Source organism: Vulpes lagopus, chromosome 8, assembly GCF_018345385.1.
Source record: "Vulpes lagopus strain Blue_001 chromosome 8, ASM1834538v1, whole genome shotgun sequence".
Classification (NCBI taxonomy): domain Eukaryota; kingdom Metazoa; phylum Chordata; class Mammalia; order Carnivora; family Canidae; genus Vulpes; species Vulpes lagopus.
The window spans coordinates 29,676,441-29,704,119 of record NC_054831.1 but is presented as its reverse complement, the minus strand read 5'-3'; positions in this window follow the sequence as shown (position 1 = coordinate 29,704,119).

The window sequence follows — 27,679 nt, the reverse complement described above, 5'->3', positions numbered from 1 at the left end:
TTGATCCTGGGTCTGTGGGATCATGCCCTGGGCTGAAGGTGGTGCCAAACCGCTGAGGCACCCAGGCTTCCCAGGTCTTTCTTTTTTTATCCAGTCCAATACCCTGCATCTTTTGATGGGATCATTTAGCCCATTCACATTCAGAGTAACTATTGAACGATATGAATTTAATGTTATCATAATACTTAGTCCCTGTTTTGTGGATTATTTCTTTGGGCTTCCTCTTTCTTTTATAGGGTCCCCCTTAATATTTATTGCAGAGCCGGTTTGGTGGTCTCATATTCTTTCAGTTTCTGTATATCTTGGATGCTCTTTATCTCTCCTTCTATTCTGAATGACAGCCTTGCTGGATAAAGTATTCTTGCTGCATTTTTTTCTCATTTAGTACCTTGAATATATCATGCCAGTCCTTTCTGGCCTGCCAGGTCTCTGTGGAGAGGTCTGCTATTAATCTGATATTTCTCCCCATATAAGTTAAGAATCTCTTGTCTCCCACTGCTTTAAGGACTTTCTCTTTATCTTTGGAATTGCAAGTTTCACTATTAAATGTTGAGGCATTGAACGGTTTTTATTGATTTTGGGGGGATCCTCTCTATCTCCTGAATATGAATGCCTGTGTCCCTCCTCAAATTAAGGAAGTTCTCAGCTATGATTTGTTCAAATATGTTTTCGGGCCCTCTGTCCCTCTTGGCATTTTCTGGAACCTCAATTTTATGTAGATTCTTCCTTCTAAGGTTATCATTGATTTCCTTTAACTTTTGTTCATGGTCTTTTAACTGTTTCTCTCTTTTTTCCTCAGCTTCCTTTGTTGCCATCCACTTGTCTTCTATGTCACTCACTCTTTCTTTCACCTCATTAATACTCATCATTAGGACCTCCAGTTTGGATTTCATCTCATTTAATTGATTTTTAATTTCGGCCTGATTAGACAAAATTCTGCAGTCATAAGGTCTCTAGAATCTTTTATGCTTTTTTCCAAAGCCACCAGTAGCTTTATAATTGTCCTTCTGAATTAGATTTCTGACATTGAATTGTAATCCATATTCTGTAACTCTGTTGCAGAGAGTACTGTTTCTGGTTCTTTCTTTTGTGGAGAGTTCTTCCTTCTATTCATTTTGCTTAGTGCAGAGTGACTGTATGAGCAGGCTGAGTCAAGAATATCAACCATGACCTAAGTAAATTTCACCCTAGATGATTCTGACGAGGTCAGAGACCAGAAAATGAAAACAAAGACCAGAGCAAAATAAAAGAAAAGGACCACTAAAGTGAAAAACAAAATTTAAAACAAAGTAGTAAAAATAAAAGTCCAAGAATCCCAAAGGAGAAGAAAAAAAGAAGAAAAAGAGAGAGAGAGAGAAAACAAGCAAAACTAAAGAGGAAAAAAAGAAAAAAAAGGGGGGGGTGCTGGTCGTGGTGAAGAAGTTGTAGTGGGGAATGTAGTCTACCTGAGGGGTCCTAGAGTGTGATCCTCTTGGTTCTGAGTATATTATGTTCTGTATGTTAGAAAATGTTCAGTTCGAAATTTATATAAAGCAGCAATACTTATAGAAAGCCCTAACATTGACCACCACAACATAAATAAGATAAAAGAGGGGGGCAGAATGGGAAGGAAGAGAAAATATACTCTCACAGAATGAATCAGCATGGTATACCACTTGGTTCTGGGTGCATGCTGGTCATGTTTTAGAAGGTATTAACTTCTGCCATTGTAGAAAAAATGGGTAGAGAAAATGAAAAATACAAACCAAAAAAAAAAAAAAAGATATCTTGTATATCCCCAAAAATAAATTGAGTATATTGAAGGGAATCTAGAAGTGGAAAATATATCTAAAACATGTAATTGTAGAAATATGAAAGTCAAAAAGGAAGAAGCTTAAAAATGAAGAGGTGGTAAAATATTGTGGTTAAGGTCAGAAAAGGGAAAAAATATTGGAAATTTTTAGTCTGATATAAAAACGAGTTGTACAGGAAAAAGGAGGGGGAGAAGGGAAAGGTACCCTCTAGTTCTATATACTATTTTCCCTTGGTTTTCTCTTTTTCCTGGAGCTTTCCAGCACTGCTTGGTCAAGAATGTTCTCTTCTCCTGTCCTTCCAGCTGGTCTTCTGCGGGAGGGGCCTGCAGTGCTGACTCTCAGGTGTGTGGGCTTGGGGGAGCTGACCCACTCCCCGCCGGGTGCCGGGCTCAGTGGGAGCTGTTTACCCCTTGAGGCCTCTGTGCCCTGATGCCCCTGCCCCCCAGGCACAGGGTGACACAAGGAGGAACAACAACACTGGCGGCAGCTGGCTCTCCAGCCCTTGAGTCAGCTCCCTGCAGTAACTACTGCAGTCTCCCAATCCGCACTGGCCTAGGTGCTTCTGGGGTGGCATGGGTGCACAGACTTTCACAGCTTGGGGGCACCCAGCAGCAGGAGAGGCCTCGCTGTCTTGTGCCCTCCCCGCCTCCCCCTGTCCCAGGGAGAGTGCACGGATCCTGGGCTATGTCCACCCGGCACTCTGGGATCTGGGGCCTGTGCTGCTGGACTTGTTCTCCCCGGGCCGCAGCTCCCGAAGGTAGCAGGGCACAGCCCCCTCCACCCGGAGCCGCCGCCTGAGCTTCTCCCAAGGCCCGTTGGGCATGCTCCAGCACTTACTGAGCTAGGCCACAGTCTGTGGTGTGCTCCCCCCAGGGCGCACTCCCTCTATTAGACACTCCGGGAGACTGGAGGCTCCACTGCCCCTCCTGCAATTCTGCTCGATTTCCCTGCTAAGGGCCTTTCCATCCGGGAAGAATCCGGTGCAGATTTTTAAAGTTTCCACCTCTCTGGGGCTGGGACTTAGGCCAGCTCCTTGTGGGGCCCCTCCCCCAACTGATTCTTTATTATTCCCCACCCACCCTTCCTACCTTGCTAGAAGTGGAAACCTTTCTCTCTCTAGTGTTCTGGCTGTTCTCTCTTTATCTTTTTTTTTTCCTTTTATAAAAATTTTATTTATTTATTCATGAAAGACACAGAGAGGCAGAGGGAGAAACAGGCTCCGTGCAGGAAGGCTGACTCAGGACTCGATCCTGGGTCTCCAAGATCAGGCCTTGGGCCAAAGGAGGCGCTAAACTGCTGAGCCACCTGGGCTGCCCTGTTCTCTCTTTAAATCTGAGGTAGAATTAATAGGTGTTCAGGATGATTTGAAAGTTATCTAGGTAAGGTGGTGGGACCAGGTGAGTTGAGTCCCCCTACTCTTCTGACATCTTGCCCTGCCCTCCCTGAATTGGCTTTCTGACATCATATTGAAATCCAAATTCTGTAACTCTGTGGCAGAGAGTACTGTTTCTGGTCCATTCTTTTGTGGTGAATTCTTCCTTCAAGTTAGTTTGTCCCGTGCAGAGTGGCTGTATGTGTGGGCTGAGTCAAAAATATCAGTTGTGACCTAAGTAACCTAAGTAAAATACTCCCTAGATGATTCTGAAGAGATCAGGAACCAGAAAATAAAATAAAAAGAAGAATAGAACAAAATAAAACAAAAGGACCACTACAATGAAAAACAAATTTTAAAATAAAGTAGTAAAAACAAAAAGCCAAAAAAACAAAGGAGAAGAAAAAAGAAAAAGAAAAAAAAAGTAAAGAAAAGAGGAAAAAGAAAAAATGTATTCTACCTGAGGGGTTCTAGAGGGTGATCCTCTTGGTTCTAAGTGTATATTGTTCTGTATGTTAGAAGATGCTCAATCCTAAATTTATATAAACCATCAATACTTATATAAAGCCCCAACATTGACCACCAAAACATAACAAGATAAAAGAGGGGGGGAAGAACGGGAAGGAAGAGAGAGTATAATCTCATAGGATGAACCAACATGGTATTCCACTTGGTTCTGGGTATATGTTGGTCGTGTTTTAGAAGGTACCAACTTCCACGATTGTCAAACAAAACGAGGCAGAAAAAAAAAAAAAAACAAATCTCATGTATCTACCCAAATTAAATTGAATACAAAATTAAATTGAATACACTGAAGAGAACCCAGAAGTGAAAAATATATCTAAGGCATGTAATTGTAGAAATATGAAAGCCAAAAAGGAAAAAAACTTAAAACTGAAGAGCTGGTAAAATATTGTAGTTAAGGTAGGAAAAGAGAAAAATATTGGATGTTTTTAGTCTGATATAAAAATGAGTTGTAATGGAAAAAGAATAAAAAAGAAAAAAAATAGGACCCTATAGTTCTATATATTATTTTCCCTCAGTCCTGGAGCTTTCCAAGTGCTGCTTGGTCATTAAACTTGCTCTTCCCTTGTTCTTCTAGCAGTTTTTCTGGGGAAGTGGTCTGCTCTGCTGATTCTCAGGTGTCTGTGACTGGGCAGAGATGCTCCACCCCTTGTCAGGTGCTGGGCTCAATATGAGCTTTTTATCCTGTGAGGCCTTTGTTCCCTAGAGGCCCCAGTTCTCCCAGGCACAGGTGAAACGAAAAGGAAAAACCGCAATGGCCAGGGCCAGATTTCCAGCTTTGGAGTAGAGCTCCCCGTGAGTAACTAATCACAGTCTCCCAGTTTTCACTGGCCTAGATGTTCCTGGGGGCCAGTGTGGGTGCACTGATCTGCACAGCTTGTGGGGCACCCAGCAGCAGGAGAGCTCTCACGTTCCTGTGCCCTCTCCACTTCCATCTGTCCGAATGGGCATGCAGGATTGCCAGCTTTGTCTACTTGGGCACCTTGGGATTTGGGGTTCTGTCCACTGGACCCATGCTCTTGGGGATCACCTCTCCCAAAGGGAATGGGATACAGCCACCTCCATCCAGAACCAGCCCACCTAACCGACTGGCTTCTCTCAAATGCCCCAGAGGGCTTGTGGCGCTCCAGCCCTTTACCAATATTGGACCACAGTTTGCAGTGAGCTTTCCTCTGGGCTCTCCTCCTCTTATAGTGACTCCAGGAATCTTGAGGTTTCACTCCCCCTCCTGCTAGAGCATTAATTTTACGTTAAGCAATGCATCAACGAATCATATGTAAAAAAGTAAATTTGATTTTATTTTTCTCAACTTACTGTATATCTGTTCTGCCTTTGGTGTCTGTAGGCAAGGTAACTCAAAATCTGTACTATTGAAAATAATATTTAAATGTTAAGAAAAAAATAATATGTATGAGACACCAGAGGACCAACAAAGCAGTGAAAAAGTATGAAACAAGAACCAGAAGAAAGAAGGAAGCATAAAGTGGTAAATCTCACATTTGGTGTCATAAGTCCTAGAGCCAAAGGCATATTCCTCCAGAGGTGGCCAAAAAATTGTAAAGCAGAAAGGAGCTATCAAAATCTTTAAATAATAAATAAAAGTAGGGGCATCTGAGTGGTTCAGTCCATTAAGCATCTGCCTTCAGCTCAGGTCATCATTCCAGGGTGCTGGGATGGAGCCCCCCATGCATCAGGCTTCCTACTCTTTGGAGTATTTGCTTCTCCCCCTTCCTCTTCCCCTACCCCAATCCCCGCTCATGCTCTTATTCTCTCTCTTAAATGAATAAATAAAATCTATAATAATAAGTAATACCATGTTAGGTCTTAAATTATGTCTGTATATTTTTTTCATATACAATATTAAGGTTGAGATTTTTTTTAAAGACAGGCATATGAGGAAACATGAAAATATCACAAAACAAGAGACAAAAATAATCAAAAACAGATACAAAGTGACCCAGGAAATTGAGGTATTGAATATAGACCTTAAAATATTCATGGATATATAAAACAAGTCTGATAACATTGGCAAATAAGAAGAATATATTTAAAAAATGGGATCTCTAGAACTAAAAAACTTAATACTCATAAATTCAAAAGATAGACATAGGGCTTAGCAATAGCAAAAAACAAGAGTAGTAAGCTGAAAGATAGGTAAGAAAAAATATGTAGAAGTCTAGATATATAGAAAAATAAAAAGAAAATAACAAGAGAAATTAAGTATTATCATGTAAATGTCAAAGTTATGAGTAAAGGAAATCACAGAGGACAGGAGAGATCAATTGAAATAATTGAAAATATTATGGCTTTCCAAAATTGCAAAAGATAACAAGGTACAGATTTAAGACACTCTAAAACATCAAGGAGGTAAAAGAAAAATAAAACAAAGGAAACCATATCTAGGCATATCATAATTAAGCAATCTATTTAAACATATATATGCAAGAAGAAAACTTCAATAGAAAAATATATTTTTAAAGGGTCTCAATTGGAGCAATGTAAGTCTGAAGACAATAAAATATTATGCCTAATTTACTCAAAAAATTAACTTCTAACAGATAGTATAGCCAGCTGCAACAACCAACAAGAATTAAGGTGAAAGAAAAAAAGACATGTTCAATAAAAAAAAAAAAGGAGAGAAATTGTTACCAGCAAACTTACATTAAAGAAAATTATATTATAATCAGAAAAAAATATTTCCAGAAGGGAACATGAGGATGCAAGAAGGAATTAAGAATAACAAAAGTTAAATGTGCATGTAATGGTAAATGCTTTGCATAAAGAAATAAAAATAATAATAAAAATATTTTTCAGAGTAAGTAAATGTAAATATATGGCTATTTTTCTTCTAGTATCCTGGAGTAAGCTTCAAAGTAATCTTCATGGAGATAATAACTATTCTGAACAAAATACAGAAACTTGCTTATTCCTTTTAGCCTGGGGGAAGATAAAAATCCCAAATTAATCAACATTTCAAGAACTAAACAAAGGAAACCATTCTCATCAGAAAATTAAATCAACAGCCTAATGTTGAAATTAGCAATTAGCATATACAAATTTTAAAGCAATATAGTAAGTACTCTTGATGAGGTAAATAAAAATATGTTCTTAGTTACTAAAGAGTAGGAAATCTCAGGGAAGAAATGGTAACTATGAGAAAGAATCCAGTGGAAATTCTAGAGATAATAAATACAATTTATGAAATTTAAAAAATAGCATTGAGGTACATAATAAATAAATGGAGATAACAGAGGACAGACTTAATGAATTTGGTGAAAGACCAATAGAAATTATACTATTTAAAGAGTCAAGAAAAATAACACAGGGAATCATTAAACAATATCAAAACAGTGAAAGTATACACACTTTGAGTTCTTGAGTGAGAACACAAGAGAAGAAAACTTGAAAGCACAATGTCAAAACTCTCCAAAATTGGGGAAAAATTAATTTACATATTTATGAAGAACATCAAACTCTAAGAACAAAGAACAAGAATATGAAGAAATCCATGCTTACCTTCATCATACTCAAACTAATGAAAACAAAAGATAAAATCTTAAAAATCAGAAATAGAATACAACAAGAAAATAATAATTTCAATATTTGCTAATTTCTTTTCAAGAACTTTGGGAGCCAGAAGTCAGCAAGTTACTCACTGAGGTACTAAAGAAAAATTTGTCAATATAATACTCTATATCAAGTACATATTCTTTAAGAACTAATACAAAATAAAGATATGTTCAGATACAATAAAACTATAATCTGGATATTCCTTCTTATTCTTGCCTACCGCACTGATTAGAAAATCATGAAATAATATTGAATCAAAGCAGGAAGAGCAAACATTTTTGCATTGTTCCTCATCTTAGGGAAAAAGTACACCATATTTTGCTCCTAAATGGATCAGCTGTAGACTTTTTGTGGGGGCTTTTATCAGATTGAGAGAGATTCATTCTATTTCTAGTTTGAAAAGAGTTTTAATCAGGAATAGTGGTTGGATTTGTGAAATTATGTTTTCATCATGTTTGACGTAATCATATAATTTTACTTCTTCGGCCTGTTAATATGATGAAATATATTGGTGTTTTTTTTAAATATAAGTCATTCTTGCATTTGCTAATATAAACCCCATTTGGTCATGATAGAATATCCAAAAATATGTGGAAAAAATACTGTATTTTAAATTTTGTAAGATGTCATAGAGAATGTTTTTATGTTCATCAGGGATATTGGTCTGTAGTAGTGGTTTATTCCCCCATGAATTATTTTTGTCTGCTTTTGATATTAAGGTAATGCTGGCTTCTTAGAGGAGTTGAGCAGCATTCATTCTGCTTAAATTTTTCTGAAGAGTTTGATAATATTTTATTTCATCCATTTTTTTTTTTTTTTTTTTTTAGTATAATTCATCAGTAAAGCCATTGTGGTCTAGAGGATTCTTTGTGGGAAGTTTTAGGGATAGAAATTATTTGTTGAGTGATATTTGGTTATGTGGTTACATTAAGAGCCAGCTTTGGATTTCAGTGTGTTTTTAGGTGAACTGAGGAGACCCTGGGCCTATCCCAAAGTGTCACCAAAGGTTCTTGGTCTTATTACAAGAAGGAACTCAAGGATAGACACAACCCAGTGGACAAGAGTGACACAAGCAGGAAAGTACAGTCTTAAGATGTGAGAACAGGCAGGTCAAGAGAAAGAGAGCTGCTCACCCTGGGATTTTTTTGGTTTCTGTCTTTTACTGACAGTTGTTAATAAGAGGGTGGAATATTCATTACTTAGGGTGGGGGTTTTCTTGGAAGCAGGGTTTCCCACCTTTTCTTTCTTATTTGCTCATGGGTTTCCTGTCATAACACCTGCCATCTTAGGCCTATCTTGTTTGATCTGGCTTCTAATGGAGGGCTGCCAAGGACAGGCCTCTGACTCTCCCAATAATTGGCCATGACTTCCTCTTTGCTGGCTTCCAGATATCCTGTTAGAATTTAACTAACTGCCAAGTCAACAATTGATTTTCTATTATGTTTTATATTGCATTTTTTTCTCATATCTTTATGCTTTGCATTCCATTTGTTCTAAAGACATTAAGGTGGGAATTGAAGTCATTGGCTTCTTTTTCCATCTAATCCTTAAGTGCTATAACTTTCCTTGTAAGTACTACTATAGCTTCATCCTACTGCTCTAAGTTCAACTACTTCATTTATATAATAATTCTTAGGAATCAAACTGGGAAGAAAATCTGTTGCCCACAGTTCTATTTACACAGGCAATAGGGTAATGGCCCAACTCCTCTTGCTTTTCCAAATGTCACTTTTATAATAATTACCCTGCTGATTTTCCTTGCCTTAATTGCCATTTTCTAATTTTCTGATGTTGGAGATTTTTAGAAGTTTCTTGAGAAATATATATACACACACAACTCATAACTTGGACACAGCAGTCATAGCTTGGGATGAGATCTGGAATCTGCAGAGATACGGGATTCTTTCCATTAAAGTCAGAATATGGTTTTCTTATCTATCCATTTAAATATTTTGTGGACTAGAGTAGGTATGCCTACATAAAAGGTCCTTGGAAAACCAAAGATCTCTATTACCTCATGGTCAGTTCACTTGGAAAAGATATAAGTTATGCTCTGGTTATTCTTCCCAAATTTATCAATCAAATAAATTGCTCCAGTTTATTTGAGGTAGAATTAGTAAACGAGTCAAGAGAGGCCAGGAGTTATGCAGTATTGAGCTTGTTCAACATAAAAAGTCTCATTCAGATTGAAGAAAAATTATTTTTCCAAGATTCCCTAGTTTTTGTTTCTCTCAATGACCTACTGAGATTAAACATGTAGCCTATGATTAACCAAGTTTGTGGCTCTCTCTGGAAGCATAGTCTTTAATCCTACTGTTACTTTTTAAAATCCACACTGCTAAAACCAATAACTTGCTTTTATGTGTTGCTGAGATTCCACCAACTAGATTAGATTTTGCCTTAAAAAATCTCTGAAATGCATCTAAACGAAATATTAATTCTACTAACCTGAAGACTATTCCATTTCCAAACCTGTAGCTTCATTTCCTGTCATATTTTTAAACTTATACTACATGATACAATATGTTCAGAGGTTTTATAATATCAAATGATATCATAAAGACACTCTAATACAAATGCATAATGACACTGTAGAAATACAACAGAAGCTACAAGATGCCCAAAATCTTAGAGTAAAATTAAAACCTAAGAAGCAAAATTCTTTGCAAGTCAAAGTCTCAATACCAAAGAAAGTATATTCTGAGACTGAAACTTTTCCAAGTAAAAAAAAGATTGTGGTGTCTTTTGCTCCCATCTCCTTATTTTGCTCAGCTTTAGCTGGAGAAATTCTGAGTACCTGGTTAGAATTAGAATTGCTGCAGTGAGGACTACCATGGATTTGCCTGTTATTATTTTTGAATAGCTACCTTTGCATTAACTCAATGTTAAGTCTCAAATAGGTCACCACTTTTAAGATTCCAAGTAATTACTAGAGGCAATATGTCAATATTGGAAACCCTCTATGATGAACTTTAGAATATAAGCAATCCCCAATTCTTAGGATTTTTATCCAGTAAAGTTATGTTTTTATAGACTTAGTAGTTAGTACCACCAAAGATTGTTGAAAAACATTCAAAGATAAATAAAGGTAGATGCAAAATATTTTGTTTATATACACTAGGGTGCCGTTCAATGTTGGTTGTCTAACATTGCAACCAGTAAATATAAATAGAAGAAAAAGTAGGAGAAAATAGGGAAATGAGAAAATAGAGGTAAAAAAATCTTAGAAAAAAGTTTTTCTTGGTATACACAAACCTTTCAATCTCTATATCACCTGAAAATCATTTTTCTTGTACTGAGCACTAAATTCAGTATAAAGTCTCCTGTTTCTACCTTACAAATAAACACTCAATATAAACCTCATGTGTGTTGGGAGAATTTACCAGTGATAACTCTTAAGCCATGTGGGAAAAACCACATGAATTCAATGTAATTCCCTTCATATTCCCCTAGTGTTCTCTGATGATTACTCAAAATCACATTTTAAAAAGAAAAAAAACATGATTAAGGCACTCTAATAATAATACATGTATTACCCTACATTGGCACCAAAAATGTCAAATTAGAATCTTGCTTCACACATCCTTGTGCTCTCTAGCACATATGGCACTTAGGTATATAATGTAGGATATATAATTTATCTACTTAAATACTCCTCTGGCAAGCCTAGTGAGAAATTCATTAATAGTATAGCAAACAAACAGTGTTCAACTCTATAATGTCTAAAATTCTTTGATATAGTCTTTCTTTTTCCCATATTTGATTTTATCTTTGATTTTATCTGGCTTCTTATTGTGGACTTTAGCATCTCAGTATTTCTGTGGTGTGAGACTTTGAAAGTTAAAAATCAGGAGGTATACATGCATGCATTGTATATATTCTATATACAAATATATACAGTATATATGTGGCAAAGGGCCAAAAAATTTTAAAATTTCTTACCCATGCAAGAAGCTTTTTTTGCCCTGCTTTTAATTTGCTTCTCCAAGTTTTATTCTGTATTTACTTCTTATAGATTAAAGACCAAATAATTAGATACTGGGAACTTTAATATTAGGGCCAAAAAATTGCAGCTCACCTGCCTTACTTTAAGGACCAGAGCATGTTGTGTAAAATTTACTACTTTGAGAAGAGCGATGGGGTTTCCATGCTTTCTTCTGACCAACTACTTTCAAAAGAGGAAGAAAGTTCTGATCCTTTAGCAGTAATGGCCTAGAGTTGGTCATCCCACAGTAGAGGAAGCCTGACTGAAGCAGGAAAATTTTCTGGAGAAAGGAAACAGAATATCTGAACTAAGCAATCTTTTTAAATTCCTTCCCCCATCCCTCACCTGGCTGTCTATTCCCTTGAAGCTTTGACCCCTGGTGACTATGCTTTTGGTTTTTAATTTTTTCTTTTAGGTGAGTCAGACAGGCTGAGGACTAGAGTAGGGAGGGCTTCATTTATCAATAGATCAGACTGCCAAATCCATATCCTCCAGAGTAAGGCTTTTTATGGAGATTGCTCTAGGAGCATTTCATTATGGCTACTCTTTCTTTCCCCTATGCCACAACCAGGAAGGTATCTTTCCTAGGTCTTCATCATGAAAATGTAATGCATGTCTACCAGGAAAGTCCATAATAAAACTGTAGGGTCCCTCTAAGTTTGCAGCTCCCAGGAGTTTATCATTGTTATGCTGGTTCTCATGCTCGGTTCACCCAGCCTTCACCAATTCGTCAACTTGAGTATTTAAATGTTTATGGCTCTAGTGACTCCTGGTCTGGGTTAACAGATTTGTGGATGCACCTGCCTCTCCAGATTTCATGGTGAAATTTTGCCCTATGGCTTCAGGACTTTGATAGATACAAAAAAAATCATTAAAATTAAGTTTGTCCACTTTTTCTTGTAGCAAAAATGGGACTGTGAGGAGTGACGGCATCCTAATACTTTATATGCTGAAGCCAAGATCACAAGTTCACCATATTTTTGGACTTTACAAAAGAGACAAAAGAAGGAACTCTGGAGACACACAGAAAGAGATACAGAAAGAGAGATAAAGAGAGAAGGGGGAAAAAGCTATCCTCAAACAGTCCTCATTCAGAAAAAAACTGAATTCAAAAACAATTAAGAAACAAAAGTATCAAATTCAACTCCCACACAGAGTTCTCATTAGAAAGAACAGAACATATTTAGCATTCCTATTTATAATGAAATCATTCCCCAAAAATATGCCCAAAAAAACATGAAAATAATTCAATACTACAAAATGAGATATAAAATATGAAGGGAATATTACCAAAAATTAAAGAAAGAAACATCAAAATTGTTATTAAATTTCAGGAAACAATTAGAAATGCAAAAAAAAAAATCATTTCAAAACTGAAAATTAAACTTGAAGGCATGAATAAGCAAAACCAAAAAATTACTATAGAAAAATATCCAGGATTAACAGAAAATGAAAAGCAGGTTAATTTAGATAGAAGTTTCAAGAGAACTGAAGATGATAAAAAAGTTTCAATAGATATGCAACTGGATTTATTTTTTTTAATTCAAGCAAATGAAGAGAAGGAACAATGCAGACTACAGTAATTCAAGGATAGCTTACATATAGAGATACATACATACATAGCTTACATATTACATATACTAGAGTTTGCAAGGGCATACTATGCTAATGGGGAAAACTTCCTAAAATAATCAATACTAAAATTTTTCTGACAAAATTGTTTAGTATTGAAGAATATAAGAATAGGTCCTAAATAATTTCACCATAGAGATAGAAAAACCAAGTCACTTATAAGGGACATAAAATCAGTTTGCCATGAATCCTTTTGTAAACAAAATTTATTGTCAGAAGATTATGACATAACACATTTAAGATAATCATGGAAATTTTTAAAAATCAAGGATTTAAAACAGTTGAAAGCTTTGAAGTCTAAAGGCTAAAGATATATTTCCATCATTGTGCAAGAACCCAGGAAGTATTGTGTCCATGAACTTGTTTTGGTAATATAAATGTTTTCATACTGAACAACAGAAATTCAAAATAACTAAAAATACATTAACATAAAGACTGGTAGGAAACATCCAATATATACATTTGTACAAAGAATTAATATTACATGAGTTAAATGAAGAAGAGTGTATAGTTTGTATTAGTTATCTCCTCTGACAATGCAGAACTAAAAAAATGAAGTGAGAATGAGAGCATATGTCCGTAATCAAATTATTGGGGTTTATGAAAGAATTGCCCTCTGAAAATCATTTACCTGCGATATAATATAAAACATAAAAGTAATTATGTAGTGTTCTAATTTTCTTTATATAATGTTCTTTAAAAAAAACAAACATATACTCTGGAATTTTAAAAAACCCAGATTCAAGATCAAAGAAATTAAAGAAATACCTGTGGTAATGAACTTTAAATGGACATAAATTTTTTTCTAATGATATTACACTATAAAGGCTTAGAAATTATAAACAATCCAATAGACATCAATCCATAGAAGCCTGATACTGATATTGAAATTCCACTTCCCAATAAAGGAAATTAGGAATTCTTGGGGGAAATGGCTGATTTTAGTAATAAAGCAAGGAATATACAAGACAATCTGAGCCATTTGGGACCCCAGATAGAAAGGGAACCAACATGTAACATTTGATGAAGGCCAAAATAATTTGAAATCTACTATGAATTCCCATTGGCCAAGGAGTAGAAAATGTGTGTACCAAAACTTAATACCTAAAATAAATTAAAACAAGTCAATGTGTTTTAATTCATTAGTTAATATTGGTACCCACTTAACCCGCAAAATAATGCCAAATTGGTCACTTCTGTATTATACTATGAAACCAATTTTTTTAAACTAGTGAATAAAATAAAATTATTTAGCATTTATCTTGCCTTATCTATTCAGATATACCTCTGGATAACCAAATACTGGACGAGATACAATTTCTCTTTATGGAAGTACTCCAGAAAGTAAGTGAAGGTAGAATAATAGATTTGTAATATCACATTATGCAACTCCTAAAAACGTAACCATATGTATCAAGCATCAAAGACCACTGTGTGGTTCCAAAGGAACACATCATTACCTTGCCAATTGTGACAAACCATCATTCCTGAATCAGACTCAGCCTCTGGATTAAACTAATAATTTGTATGTAATTTAGAGGACAGAAGAACATGTTGAGCTATACAAGGGAAATGCAATTAGAAAAACCCCATAACTGTGAGAAATTCTACACGACATCATCATGGCTCTTCAACAAATAAATTGCTAGCAAATAATAATAATAATAAATAATAATAATAATAATAGCAGAGGGAATTACATAGACTAAAGAAAACTAATATGACATTAGGAAAAAGTAAATTATGATGACTTTAGTAGGATTCACTTAAGTAATAAATCTGTACAGACAGATACCTGGGTTGCTGAGTGATTGAGTGTCTGCACTCGGCTCAGGGCATAATCCTGGAGTACTGGGATCGAGTCCCACATCGGGCTCCCTGCATGGAGCCTGCTTCTCCCTCTGCCTATGTCTTTGCCTCTCTCTCTCTCTGTGTGTGTCTCTCATGAATAAATAAGTAAAATCTTTTTAAAAATCTGTATAGAAAAATAAGGAAGTTTTATAGTAAAATTCAGATGTGATCACTCTTAGAGAGAGAGGGTAGTGACTTTGAGGTTTCAAGTGGAGGTCTTCTGTGGGGTGTGGAAAGACTGTTTCTCTTAATTTGGGTAATAGTTACAATGTCCTATGGCAGTTCATTAATGGTATATTTGATTGGTGTAGCTTTCTGTGTCTGTACCATATTAATTTAAAATATAATTTAAAAGAGAAGATAAATTTTCTTCATCCTTACTCCTTCAGGTCATCTATCTGGAAAGTGGAGATGACTTACTTGAGCAATCATATAGGACCACAATCTTGCTATAGTTAGCAAGGCTAGAACAATGGCAAGATAACTGCATTCCTTATTGCCTACTTTATGATTCTTTTAAGACAGAAGTAAACGTATATCTTATTTGAGCCACTGTTATTCCAGTTTTCTAATCACCAAAGGCAAGCCTAATTCCAACTAACTCAATTCTCAATTTCTTTGACAAAAATTAAATAATTGAAGTTTCTTGTAGTTTAAAAAACAATTTAAGTGGGAAGAGTATAAGACCTCTTTAAAGCCTTCCTAGCTTCCTGTAATTCACAAATATGAATTATTGAGCAATAAATGACACAATTCAATACAACAGATCTCTCTCCAATGTTTGCTGAAAAGACATTTAGAAATACATAGCTTAAAGAAAGGATACATTTTGATCAGTAGAGTAGGGAAGATAGGAAGAATAACATTGTTATCCATTATTCAAAATGCATGTCTTTGAGAGTAGAACCAGGAAGATGGGTCTTTTTCTCCAGAGACACTCCAGAGACAATGAAAAATATGCAGCAATGATAATGTTATGGGCATGTACTAACATTTAGAACATCTATATGATCAGAGATTACAAAAATAAATACATAAAACAGTTTAGTAGAGCTAGGAAGATCTCAAAATTTATTCTGGTAATGCAGTCATAATTGGTCCCAATGAGAAGAATAAATCGATATGGCTACTCCAGAAAGTTCTGTGATGGGCTTTTTGTTTGCTTGCTAAATGTTTATAGGAGATTAAAAAGGATCTCACCACCATGAACAAACAATGAAGAATTGAACAGACACATAAGAAGAAGGCCAGGCTGCTAAAATAAGTATATATTTATTTGAGGCTTACAAAATACTATACCACAGAAATATTTTTAGGTATTCTCGACTAGAAGTATAGAATAAGAAAGGAATGGGCTAAAATAATTGAGTAATATATTACATAATGTCATATATTTTTAAATAATAAAATATTGGACAATTACTTTGTTTCTTTCTTCTCTGTGAAAGATAATGATTTTTTTTTAATTTTTATTTATTTATGATAGTCACAGAGAGAGAGAGAGAGAGGGGGGCAGAGACATAGGCAGAGGGAGAAGCAGGCTCCATGCACCGGGAGCCTGATGTGGGATTCGATCCCGGGTCTCCAGGATCGCGCCCTGGGCCAAAGGCAAGCGCCAAACCACTGCGCCACCCAGGGATCCCTAATGATTTTTTTAAACCAAGAACCATAGATCATTGCAGTTATAAAGACACTGAATCCAAAGATCAGTGAAGTAATAAATTATATCAAATATGTACAAGTCTCTTCTGGAGCCAATGAAATTCCATTTTATGATAACCAAAGTACTTATATATGTAAATTCCAAATCACTGCTCTAAATGTGGACAAACTGTGCATAATGGTAGAGATTCCAGAGCATGGATATTGGCAATGTTCAATCTCTCATTCTCAAGCGCAGACACACACAAGGCACATTTGTAATCATACCACATATAGTTTTATAAGAAATTTCCTTACTTTTCATGTGCATTTATCTATACCACTTAAAAATCTTCAAAAATATTGCATTAAAGTCTGAATTTTCTTACTTGAATATTCATAATTTATTTAGCAAAGTAGTGGATCCTGTGGTGTGTCACCAGATCACTCCTTCAAGACTAAGCACTTAGTTCCCTGTCTCTGCCCATGTTAATGACTGACGGCTGGCAGCTGTGTTCTTGCCTGGATGGTACCTTCAACCCAAGAGACTTACATCATCAAATTTCAACTTTCTGTGGGGTAAGTCTTCATCTAATGACTATTTAATATGGAGTATAAAGTACCAGCCCCTTGATTTGGGACAATTCAAAGGGATCATGCCAGCTCCAGAGTTGAATGTCAAATAAGCTTGTACTTCTGTTGTGACTACACCGCAGTTCAAAAAACCTCTAAATTATGCTTTCCTCACCACTCTACCCACATGGCAGATATTGAATCTGAAGGAGGTATCCAATGAATTCTACTAAACTGTTTTATGTATTTATTTTTGTAAGAATTCAAACTCATTCTTGTACACAATTCCACCTTTCAAAATGTTTTTCAGTCTCAACCAAAGAAAATGACCCTTACCTATAGAGTAGGCATTAAGAGCTGGCAACCTAGTATATATACACGCACCCTATGAATCTCTCAAAGTTGAGTGCCTCTAGTGTCTCCCAGACATTATAGGTGTGGAAATCCTGAGTAACAAAGTTTCTGAGAAAACTTTTATTTTCCTGATAGAAAAAAAAAAAAGCTTTATTTTTCTTGCTTTTCTTTTCTTTCCTGTAACAGTGATTCAACCCCTGGAGGAGAGAGCCATTAGCAATCATGTGACAACATAATGATAGTCAAGATGCTAAGGGTAGGAATAGCAGGAATACACAAATAGCTTGGTCTCTTATAAGATTGTTGAAATGCTTACCTTTAGACCTCTAGTTAAGTTAGAAAAAATGTTTCCATTTGCTCAAGGCAATGCAGGAGGGTTATTTGTTGCTTACAGTTGTATCCAATTATAATTGAAATCCTTTAGTTTTTTAGATACTTGATTTAAGCTTTCTCATAACCAGAGTTAAAAGTGTTGAATTAATTATGGACCTGTTTCTTCAAACTTCATTACTTCCTCAAGATACACTGTTAAGTATAAAATGACTAAGTGCAAAGATATAAACATTTTAATGTTTCTAGATAGGTACAGTAGTCTTCCTCATCGGCAGGTTTTCTTTCTGCAGTTTCAGTTACCCACAGTCAACTGCAGTCTGGAAGCAGGTGACCCTCCTTCTTCTGATGCATGGTCAAAAGATCAATAATAGCCTAATGCTATATCACAATGCCTATATCATTCACGTCACTTCATCTCATCAGGTAGGTATTTTATCATTTCACATCATCACAGGAAGAAGGGTAAGTGTAATAAGATTATATTTATTTGTATATTTGAGAGAAAGATCACATTTAACTTTTATTATAGAATATTGTTATAATCATACTATTTTATAACTAGCTATTGTTCATCTCTTAGTATACCTAATTTATAAATTAAATTTTATCACAGGTATGTATGGGAAAAAAACACAGCATAAATAGGGTTTGGTATTATATGCAGTTTCAGAATCCATTGCGGGTCTCAGAACATCCCCCATGAAAAAGGGGGGCTACTGTACTGACAAAATGTCCACTGTAGTAACGTATGCCACATCCTAAACTCCATTAGATTTCCCATCTGACAAAACTTTTGCCAGCACTATTACCAATCATATTGCCAATTTAATAGAATAAAAATATCTCAAAATTTCTAATTTGAAAGCCTGCTTATTACTGAAATTAAGAACAAAGTTTTTTTTGTGTTTTAAAATTTTTGAGAATGAATGAATGAAGAAATGAATGCCACATACATGTGACAAAAACTGTATCTCTGGGGTTATAAAATATACAATAGAAACCCAATCCTTTCATCATGGAGTTATGTTTTAGTGGGAAAAAAGGAACATAAACAACACATCACACATCTGATAGACATAACAACTCTATCAATGAATAAAGTAGTGGAGGGAGATAAAAAAATGATTAGGGAACCATGTAAGTACAGTGATCACAGGAGGTATATGTGAAGAAGTGATATTTGGTCAGGGTCCTAAATGCAATGAAGGAGCAAACAAAGTGAAAATATGAGAATCAAGTATTCCTGGAAAAATAAGCATCCTCTGTAAGATAATGAGATAGAAATGAACTCCCTGGTAGGAGGAAAAAATAGAGGCCACAGCAACAAGGCTTGTTATGTCTCAGAGTGATGAGGGGACAGAACGGAAGGAAACAGATTTGGTAAGGATCATATTTGTAAAACCTTATATATCACATGTTATGGGTTGAATTTTATCTTCCCCAAATGATATATTGGAGACTTAGCCCCCAGTACTTCAGAAGGTGACCTTATTTGGAGATGGGGTCTTTACAAAGATAATCGAGCTGAAGTTGGGTCAGTAAGTAGGGCCCTAATTAATCCAACATGACTTATGTCCTTATTAAAAAAAAAAAAAAGGTATTTGGACACAGAGACACGGACATCAAGGGAAAATGATATGAAGGAAAGGGAGAAGATAGTCATCAATAAACCAAGGAAAGATGTCCCCAGAACATATTCTCTTATAGCTCTCAGAAGGAACCAACCCTGCTAACACCTTACTTTCAGACTTCTAGCTTCCAGAACTGTGAGGCAATACATTTCTGTTTTTTTTTTTTTAAATCTTTTTTTTTTTAATTTTTTTTTATTTATGATAGTCACAGAGAGAGAGAAAGAGAGAGAGAGAGAGAGAGAGAGAGGCAGAGGCAGAGACACAGGCAGAGGGAGAGACACAGGCAGAGGGAGAAGCAGGCTCCATGCACCGGGAGCCCGATGTGGGATTCGATCCCGGGTCTCCAGGATCGCACCCTGGGCCAAAGGCAGGCGCCAAACCGCTGCGCCACCCAGGGATCCCCATTTCTGTTGTTTAATGTATGGAACTTATGATACTTTGTTGTCACAGCCCTAGAAACTAATACACTATGTAAAAACTTCTATTTATTAGATATGCAACAAAAAGCTATTGGATAATTTTGAGAAGGAGAATTTTATATATAATCCAATTATAAGTTAAATATAAAGGTCATTTCTGTTTGCTATATGGAGGATTTTTTTTCAAAAACAGAAATCAGGAATCAAAGGAAGGGGATGATTAGAGAGGAACTGTGATAATCCAGGTGGAAAATCATGAATTGGAAGACTGGTAGACTTGAGAATTTGAGAAGTGGACAAATTGGAAATTTATATTTAAGGTTGTTGATTAATAGAATATGGGCTGTGAAATAAAGTAAGGATTCAAAAGATAAGAGCTATATTTTGTTGAAAAATGTTACTGGTTTAGGAAAGTTTTTGAATTTACAGATGGATGGGACAAAAAATTATTTTCAACATTATATCTTTTAATGTATACTAGATGGCCAATTGGAAATGTCAAGTGGGCAATCAGATAAAGTCTAGAACTCAGTGACAAGGTCGAAGCTATAGATATAAATTTCAGAGTCATCATTTTATTTAGACTTTTAAAAGTCATTACATTTATATGTAATTACCTAAAGAGTAATTATAGATAGAAAAATATGAGAAAACAAGGGCTATGCAATACATCTAAGAGAACTACAAAACATAAAGACTGGTATAGAGGCTAGAATAAAGAAAATTGAGAATAAGGTCATGCTCTAGCTTTTTTTTTTAAAGATTTATTTATTTTATTTGAGAGAAAGAGAGCACAAGTGGGAGGGGCAGAGAGAGTCTTAAGTAGACTCTATAGTGAGTGTGTAGCCCATTGTGGGGCTTGATCTCAGGACCCTGAGATCACAAGCTGAGCCAAAACTAAAAGTCAGACACTTATATGACTGCATCACCCAGGTGCCCGCATGTTTTCGCTTTTTTAGCATTTTGGGATGCAAAATCAATTCCAATGAGTGATGTGTCAGCATCTTACAAAGGGTAGCAGTGAAAAAGTAAGAGAAAGAGAAACAATTTTTTATCAGGCAGGTAATGATTCATGGAGCGATCTAGAAAGTATAATGCTAAGTGAGATAAATCATTCAGAGAAAGACAAATACCACATGATTTCACTCATATATGGAATTTAAAAAAATCAGATCTGGGAATGGATGAAATGGGTGATGGGGATTAAGAAAAGCAGTTGTGATGAGCTCCAGGTGATTAAAATAAAAACTTTTTAAAAAGTGATAATTTAGTGTCATATCCTCAAGAAGTGTCAACAAGAATAAGTGTTAAAATAGGCATTTGATTCAGCAATTAGGAAGTCATGTCTTATATAAAATGGAATAAAATCAGCCAAATGATCAGGACAGAAACCAACCAGAATCCTGTCTACCATAGAATGTGTCAGTTATGAGAGACATGAATGTAATTTATGATCGCAAAACTTCCTCACTAAAGAAAAAGAAGAATGTGTATAAATTAGAAATTATATGGGTGTGTGTGACAATGTGAGCATCTTTGGAGACTGAAGATCCTAGCAGGGAAGCACATTTACATTTGTTCAATCTTGAAGGAAATATGATCTCATCTTTCTCTATACGAGACATTCATTCTCTGATTCATTTATTGATTGATTCAGTAACTATTTTTTAGAGGGCCTATTAAATGTCAAATATTATCTTGGAGTCTGGGGATATAACAAAGGGAGATAACAAGCTCAATTTCAATTCAAATTGGATTGAGGGGGTACTTTTGCTTTGAGATAAGTTAGAAAAACTAGTACTAGACTTACTCTCTGGCATATACAAAAATAACTAGAAAAATGATTTAACAATTTACCAGACTTAGAAAAATTGCAGTGAAGGACAGTGATCCATGAAATAGGGGAAAGAAATGAAGGAAAGCTTATAATTTCTCCCAGCTTACCTTCTCGAGCTGGTGTCTGCAGGTGGAGCCTGAAGTTCTCCCAAAGTTGAAGAGATAAGATTGCATTCCACAGATGCCAGGGCAGCAGGAACTCACTAGGCAGGGTGTCATGTAGAACAAAGCTGAAGAGCGGAAGAGCTCTGTAGTTTTTTGCACAAGTCCTTTCCCAAGACTCCAGTTGAATAAGGAAGCAGTGGATCCCTGGGAAGAAACCACCCAAGGCTAGTGAGAGCACCAGTTGGGAAAGTAAGCGGAGGCAAAAAGCCTCTGAGCTAGAACATAGCTGGGAATAGTTTGTGTTTCAGATAGAGTGGAAACACCCGTAAATCAAAAGGCATATATCAGAGAAAAGAGAATGTCATTGCCTAAGTAGTGGTCCAAAAGCTAGCTCTATCTTGAGACTATTCTAGTCTACACAGTAAATTCTAAAGCAAGAATTAGTAAAGAGGACAACAAAACAGTTATTTTAACTGTATTCCATATGTTCACAAAACTAGAGGAAATACTAAACCATGGTGTCAAAGATAAAGCTGGACACTAATTAAAGCAGTTAAAACAGATTTTTAGTAGTATAGTAATATGTAGCAATTTACTATTCCAATACGTAAAAGGGTTCAGCATGGACTGAACTAAGCTTGGATTTGTACCAAAGTGACTAGGCATTTTAAAGAGAAAATGGTACCTGTGGTGGCTTAAGCAGAGTCAGGAAATTTCTAAAAATGGGGTGGGGGGAGTGTTGGTTCATGTGAAATCCATTTGGGCTTGCTAACTGGTGCTTATTGAAGTTAGGCCCCTCCTCTCCCACAAAGAATGGAAGATAGGGCCCTATCTTCAGGTCTTGGCTGGACCAAACAGTAAATTTCTTTGGCAGTCTTGAGTTTTCTCAAGCAGGCACTTTACGGTGGGGAAGGATCATCCTAGGAATGCAGCCTTCATGTGTTAGAAACTATGTTAGAATTTATTCAAGTCTTTTAAGATGTGTGCATGTGTGTGGGTAGGGAGAGAGATGGACAAAATCATTTGTCCTGAGAGTCTGCGGTTTCTATAGGTCAAGGTGGAGGCCCAGTTGAGAAGAGGGTTGAGAGAAGCGCAACTAGAGTTTAGTCAGAATCCTTGTCAGGGGTATGTATAAGATTAATGGCAGTTTAATAATAAGCAGAAGTAAAGATGTAAAAATTTGAAGGCTTGGGAATAGATGCTACACGAAATAAAACACAATGAGAAAAGAATAAAGTAAAAATAAAGCAGAAATGAGTTGTGGAACTGCTCCAGGTGGCCTAAAATATGATCATTTGAGTCCCCAAAGGAAAATAGAGAATAGGTAGGTAGATTTTTAAATTTTTGAAAAATAATGGCAAACATATCACATTTGATGAAAACTATAAATTCACAGATCCAAGAAGTTCAGTGAAACCCAACATATGAAACATGGATAAAACGATAAAAATTCACGCTATCATCAAATTGCTTAAAATCAGTGATAAGTCACAAACATGGTAAAAAAATGCATACTGAGTAGGAGCAAAGAAAATGCTAATAGCTGACCTCTTATAAACCTCACATGTCAGAAGACAGTGGAGCAACATTTCTAAAGTAATGAAAGAAAAAAACATCCCCTAAAATCGATATCTGTTGCAAATATATTTCAAATATGAAAGCAAAATTAAAATTCTTCCAGCAATGTAAAATTTGAAATTTATTACAACCAGTCCTGCCATATAAGAAATATAAGTTCTTCAGAGAAAAGGAAATTATACCCAAAGGAAATCTAAATATGATCAATGGAATGAAGATACCTAGAAATAGTAAAAATAAAATGTTATTAGTATTTTAAAAATAATTGATCCTGTAAAAAAGCAATAATGTGATGTGGGATATATAACATAATAAGAGTAATTACATGCAAAAGCATGGCAATAATATCAAAAGGGTCGAAATGGAAGAAACGGAAATATACTACTCTAAGGTTCTTACACTATATGTGAGATAACAATATTACCTGAAAGTAGAATGTAATAAATCAAAGGATACTATGCTATACTATGGGATCTTATAAATTCTAAAACAAGAGAAATAAAAGAGTTGAAACTACTAAGCTCCCAAAAGAAGTATACCAGAATGATAGAATATATGTAGTAGGTAGAAAACAAATGGAAAACAATAGATTTAAACTGGAAAACATCAATAACCAACTCAATATAAATGTAATTGTCTCAATTAAAAACTGGGATTTTTAGCTTGGAGATAAAAAAAAATCAAGACTCAGCCTGTACTCCCTGTGAGAAAATCACATAAAATATTTTTTAAAAATAGGCAAAGGGGCACCTGGGTGGCTCACCCATTGAACATCTGACTCTCAGTTTAGGCTTAGGTCAAGATCTCAAGGGTCAAGAGTGGGAGCCCTCCACTGGGCTCAGTGCTCAGTGGGGAGTATGCTTGAAGATTCTCTTTCTCTGCCCCTCCCCCAACTCACATGTGTACACGTGCACCCCACTCTCTAAAATAAAGAAATAAATCTAAACAAATTAGGTGAAAAGTAAAAAAGTGGGAACAGAAACATCATGTTAACATGAATCAAAAGTAAGTTGGAGAGAATAGACTTGAAAAGAGTGCCATCCAGCAAATTGGATTTTTTAAAATTAAAAAAAAAAAAAAAGATAACAATATGTATGTTAGCCCAAATGGGCTGGGCTGTGTGCTTTGCTGTGTGCAAAAAAATACCCAAATTTCAGCAGCTTAAATAATATGGTTTACTTTTGTTCAAACTTAACATGTCATGTGTATTAGATGAGGACTGATAATGTGGCCATAATCCCAGGCATTGTTGGTAGTTATTGCAGAAAGAAAGAATTGTAGTGTCTCACACTGGGAATTACATACTAACCCCTGAAATGACTCAGCTCTTCCACATGCAATGATTTGCTCAAGGTAGTCAATAGCTAAAGTAGGTTAAGAAAAGAACAATAAAACATTTAGTTACTTGTGCAATGGTTTATTATTCCATGACCAATATGGTGTGCAGAATGCAGAAGGCAGTATATGTAAGAAGGAGGTGGTAGCATTAGATGTGATAATGTGGGTGATTCAATGTTTTCACTTCCCACAAAGTTGCATATACTATTCCTTCTCAAAATAAATCTTAATTACTTTAAAATGAGGAGAGTAAAGAACAGTGACTTTACATCACACTAACTACAAAAGTGAAAAAATATAAATATTTATATAATCATACTTATATTTATGTAGACTATCTCTGGAAAGAAAAGAAAGTGTTACTAGTAGGCTTTAGAGAAGGAACAACTGGAGTAAGATTGGTGGGGAGGAAATATTTCCTTTATACTGAATACTATTTTTAATGGTTTGAATTTTTTCTCAAGTATATATTACTATTATGGGTTGGATCGTGTCCCTCCAAAATTCATATATTGAATTCCTAGCCCCCAGTACCACAGAATGTGATCTCATTTGCAGATAAGGTAGTTGCAGATATATGTGTATCTATGTCTAAATTTCCTCTTTTTTTATAAGGATATAATTAATATTAGAATAGAGGCCATTCTGGGGCACCTGGGTGGATCAGTCAGTTAAGCATATGCTTTTGACTCAGGTCCTGGTCCTGGAATGGAGCCCCATATTGGGCTCCCAGCTCTGAGGGTAGCCTGCTTCTCCCTCTCCCTCTGCACCTCCCCACCCCTGGTCATGCTTGTTTGCTGTGTCTCAAATAAGTAAGTAAATAAATAAATAGGGCCACTGTACTCCAGTATGACCTCATTTTGAGATATTTTGTTACGGTAGTCCTAGCAAACTAATACAATTACTTATGAACAAACGAGCCATTAAAAATAAAGAAACCAGGTGGATAATTAATGTTGGTATATAGCGGTAAGTACTTCAGAGTAAATAGAACAGAAGAACTTGAGTTATTCTAGGAAAAGGAAAGGTGCTAAATTCTTCCTGATATTGGAACAAAGGATAAATGCAACAATACAATTAGACTTCATTGAAACAATTAATAGTTGAAATGAAAATACACATTTGCTGAGACTATCATACTGTTGTTGGGTGTGTCTTTGTGTTTGGCCATGAAACTTGATTTTTAATTAAACCTTCACAGAGGCCACCTCAGTTCTCAAAAGTGGCTCCGCATTTGATATTCATAATCTTCCAACAGAGCTCACTTATACAAATCTCTCATCAGATTCAATGCATGGCTGAAAGTAAAGAATACTGGGCCAGGAGTTAGAACACCTGGATTGTATCTTGACTTTTATTACTTAGTTGATTTATTTAAGTGTTGGAAATTGGTAACTCCTTAGAAACTGTTCAAAGGCATACAAATATTTCTGCTTGATACAAATAGATTAAGATTTTCTGTATAACTGTCATTTCTTTATTGCTTTGAGTTATCAGCAGTTTTTAAAAATCATATCTGTTTTATCTGTATCTAAGCTTGAAAGCCAGAATATAGGGATGGAGCTATTTATGTATTTCTTGGCTATAATAAAATGTGCTTCTCAAAGCAACATGAACTGCCTTTTGTTACTATATATTATAAAATTGCTAGTGCTTTTTTTGGTGTTAATACTTTAATATACTTTGAAATAAAACAAGATATTTTACTTCATAGAGAAGTTGACTATGAGCTCTTTGGCAAAATGATAATCTTACTGTCAACTGAATAAATATTCCAAAGCTTGCTTCATCTGTTGTTTGCTTTCCTTGACTGTTTTAAAATTACTTTCATGTCACAAAATTTGCTGCATGTCTCTGTTTTTGACAAGATATGTTTGTGAAATATTTTTTGCAAAGAAGGAATGAAAGCAAAATACCCATTACTTGAGGATTACTTTTCCAGCTGCCTATTTATTATTTTACTAATAAATTACTTAGGTTACACATGGAAAATTACAACTTCATTTAATACAATGCCATAAAACACAAGGAATTGAAGCTCATTTAGAGAAAACCTCAATGCAGATATTGCCAACACTTCCCCCATCTGCAGATTTTAAGAATTTGAAGAAAGAACATGTTAAGGCACTTCTCTTTAATGAATAATGACTAAGGTAGTAAGTTTAAAGAAGAAGCAACAAATGGGAAGATTCAAAGTTCAGTTCTAACGTATAGATCCACTAAGCCCAGTTATTTAAGACCTATGTGTCAGACAAGATTTTAATTCCAAAGATTGATTTTCTTATTTCCTTCAATGTGAATATGTGAAGTCAGGAAAAATGCTTACCTCTCTCAGGAAATGGGCCTTATTTCTGATTTCTCTTAATATCACTGGAGAATGACCTTTCCCAGATAATTAGTTTTTCCTGTTAACTGAAGTCTAACATTTTACTGCATTTGATGTTATTAAATATAATGAATTTTGAAGTTTCTTAATAAAATATAGCTGAAAAAAATAAAATAAAGTAAAATATAACTGAAATCTACTAAAATGACAGTCCTCAAGGTCATAAATTTGAAAATCAGTTCAGTATTTTGCTTACTAGAAGTCAGTAGATGTTGATGCTAAGATATAAAGGTGAATGTTACCTATAGTTAGAGGAGATAATATGAAATGTTACTTCTTTGAGATAAAAAATTATTTGTGAGATATTAAGACTCTGCTCATTATACATTACATTGATGTTATAATAGTTAAAAATTACTACTAATAATTACTTGTTACATATTGGTGTAATAATATTTCTCTCTGAAAACTATTGTAGGAATGTAACTATTGAGTTAGAGACAAAATTGAATATTGCTAATTTCTGCTAGGCACTAATGATTGATGAGCTTATCACCTGTCATTCTAGAATATAGTAATGACTTCTATGGACTTAGAGGCATGATAGAGACCTCCTGGATGGCAAGGATCTTTTCTTCATTTATGAATCTAAAATGAATAGCATAGGGATCCTTGGGTGGGGAAGCGGTTTAGCGCCTGCCTTTGGCCCAGGGCGCGATCCTGGAGACCCGGGATTGAATCCCACATCGGGCTCCCGGTGCATGGAGCCTGCTTCTCCCTCTGCCTGTGTCTCTGCCTCTCTCTCTCTCTCTCTCTG